The sequence below is a fragment of the Vombatus ursinus genome, unplaced genomic scaffold (genome assembly GCF_900497805.2).
Source record: "Vombatus ursinus unplaced genomic scaffold, bare-nosed wombat genome assembly UNPS02014818.1, whole genome shotgun sequence".
NCBI classification, from domain to species: Eukaryota; Metazoa; Chordata; class Mammalia; order Diprotodontia; family Vombatidae; genus Vombatus; species Vombatus ursinus.
This window is the reverse complement of record NW_020954596.1, coordinates 42,685,314-42,688,582: the sequence shown is the minus strand read 5'-3', so window position 1 is coordinate 42,688,582 and position 3,269 is coordinate 42,685,314. Positions and strand designations below refer to the sequence as shown.

Here is a 3,269-nt window from a genome sequence, read left to right as displayed (position 1 = left end):
AAAGGGGTGGAGGGAGAAGAAAGAATAGACTGCAGCTGACTTTACATTACTTCATTTGCAGATAAACTAGTTTGTGCAAAATGTATCAAACACCAATTCGACTTCTCCTATCAAATTTGACTTTCTTTGATGGCTGTGTTCTTTCTTCTTAAAGAATAGATCATTTTCCTTCCTGTTTAATGCTGACGTTTAGTTGAATGTGATTGCTCTGTGTATATGTATGCACATGTGCAAGCCTAAATGTATTTGTGTGCAGGTGGAGATGAAAGGACCATGTGTGACCTAGTCTTTTCCAAATCATGCATACATAAAGAGTGACCTTTGGTTTGCAGCTGCAGCTGCTATTTGTGGAGTTTGGCTCTGTTTGCAGTTGTCTTGTAGGTCCAGGGTTCTGCCCAGTATCTTTGTTAAAAGAGGGCCACCCTGTTTTTCTTTGCCATATCCTAGGTTGGTTTGTATGTGACTTTTCTCCATATTTGAGGCATGCTGATCCTATGAAGGTCTCCTTCAGTATGTTCTCAGAGGTGTTCCTTTGTACTTGTCTTGTCTGATTGTCTCATTGCAACAAACAGTTGGTGCTTGGGAATGTTATTATTTGTCATCATTAGGTAGGGAGGACAAAGGCAGTGGTATAAAAGAATTTATTCAAGAAACATGATTGACAAGCTTGATGTGCTGGCCAAGTGGTGAAAGTGAGAGACTTATACTCTAGACCAAACTGTGCTATAAACTCCCTGGGTGACTTTGGCCAATAAGGCAGCCTTTTTGTGGCACAGTTGCCTTATATCTGTTCTTCCAGGGATGGTTTATTTTTTTGAGATAATATATGAGAAAAAAAATGCAAAGCACAAAGGACTATGCAAATGTAACATATTATAGCTTGTGGAGTTGTGGAGTTATATATGTTCAATCATCCAGGAACTTGTCAAAAAGAGTGACAATGACAGAAACAATGATTGTGGTTGCCCTTACTACTGACTATGGAGGAGTTATCCAATCTCTTTGAGCCATCTTTAAAATGGAAAGGTTTGAACTAGATGACCATTATGACAACTTTCAATTCCAACATTCTATTATTCTATCTATGCAGATGAAAAAAAAAATGCTCTCCATGGCTTGATTTAAGGGAACCAACCCAGAAGGAAACAGGTAGGAAGGTTCTATGGCATTGGGCTCTGTGGCATTGGGTTTCTGTAGCATAGAGACTATTCTCTGAATATAACCAAAAGCTTTACTAATTTTAATACTGAAATTACCTCCATCAAGTCAGAATCTATGCTTTTGAAGGGAACTCAGGAGTCAGTTTTTACCCCTTTTCTGTTGTTCTTTTAAATTTAAGATTGTACTAATTCTCATTAATCCCATATCACAAGGATAAAAAACAGAACAAAGCAAACAAAAAAAACACAGGCTTGCAATCCATTCAAACCCCATATTTTTTCAAACTAATGTTTGTCTAGCAGTGCCCTTACAATGATTAGGGGAGACAGGGTTTGAGGAGACTTTGGAAGCCCTGAATATATTCTTGCATGACTGCTACCCCCACCAGCCCTAGTGGCTCTGTGTGATTCAAAGACAATAGCACCTGGAATCCGTGCAGCCTACAGCATCCTGTGGGCCTTGTTTGGGGACAGGCAGGTGCCAAAAGATATCCTTGGTGGAGTCATAGCTCTATAGGGCCTGAGTGTTCCTCTTATTCAGTAATGCACTTCCTTCAATGCAACAGTGAATTCTTAGAGATCATAGTGTTGTCCCAAATGAAAAAAAAAATACTCCCTGAAGTGGTATGCAAAGTATTCTTGAAAGAGTTTTTGGAGCAGCAGCCAGGCCTGAAAAGCTTTGCCTCAAACTTGGACATCAGTTTAGTAACTGAGGATCAGCTGGGAGCCCTGACAGAGCTCCAAGATGCTGCTCAGAATTGCCCCAAGAATCTCCCTTTGAATCACAGCCAGGCTGAGTCTGATCCTGAAGCTGCCACCTACTCCATGGCTCATGTGGTGAGCTGTGAGGAAGAATTCCAACAGCAGAATGTAGACCTGCCTGGCAACTGGTGGATGACAATGTTCTTTCCAAGTAGAAGCACCTTGTCTGGGGACCAGTGAAAGTTGGAAACACTGAGTGCTCTCTAGTACTATAGGCTCTAGAAAACCCCCATGCATGACACCTTAGTGCTGAAGTGTGGAGTTGACTTTGCTCATGGTAATGTTTCATCCTTGTGGGAGCCAGAGTCCTAGATGATAACCCTGGTGATGTTAGAAGATGAAAGATGAGACATAGAATGAAATAATTTGGTCTCTCACTTTGGCTACAGTTAAATTTGAAATACTAAGTATACCCCATTGAAGTCAGGTTTGTATCCTGTTTTATCTGGTATGTATAAGCTGGACTTCTCCTTGCTTCATGAAGAAAGTAAATGACTTCTGCTTTTCAATGGCATCAGCCACTTTCCTGAGGTACTTAGCCAATCAGCACAGCTTCAAGTCTCTAACCCAGGACTCAGGATAATAGCCATCACAGAGGCAATATGCAAGTTTTTGAGCTCCTCCCATAATCAGGTGCATGTCTTTGGGGAACCACAATCTCATCTATTTGGCCAGATGTTTACTCAGTTACTAACAATGCAGATTGTTCAGGAGGTTTTCTATAGTGTGATGGCCACTCTTCATCTCCCCCTATACAGCCAGATCTAAGGGCACCATTCCCTCACCCTCCAAGAACCTTCCAGATGTGTCATTCACTGTTTGCCTCCAAGGTACTGGACTATACTCAACTTCCATGGTCTCAGGACATTGCTACAAAGCTGGCTAAGTGGGTGCTTGGCTATTGTGACTTGCTAACCTTTATGTTTACTTGGTTGAAATGGCATAATTTGGACAAAACCGTTCCCACCACCATAGCCATCAGCAGTCTCCAGACGCCCCATTTGATCTGCTGGGTCCAGCTCTGAGCAGTCTCTGCCTCTTCCTTAAGTCAGTTTATCTCTTTGGTAAATAAGGAGAAACCTTTCCAGTATTCTTATTGCCTAAAAAGGCCCTGGACTGCTTTCAGAGGCTGGAATCAAATTACTATATCAATGCAATATAAAGACCCTAATGAAAAAAACAAAACAAAAACAAAACAAAACAAAACAAACAAACAAACAAAAAAAAAAACCAGAAAACTACCACTGGGAGATCTCCTTCCAAGTTAATGGCAAATCATTAATAACTGACTATTCTTTAGGTCTGGACATTGAACCAAATCTGAATTACCTAACTATACTGTGATTC

At 40.9% G+C, this 3,269-nt stretch overlaps 1 pseudogene; it reads left to right on the top strand.

Annotated features, from left to right (window-relative positions):
* Positions 1-1,735: 1,735 nt before the first annotated feature.
* On the top strand, positions 1,736-2,690 carry LOC114023543 (annotated as a pseudogene).
* The last annotated feature ends 579 nt before the right edge of the window (positions 2,691-3,269 follow it).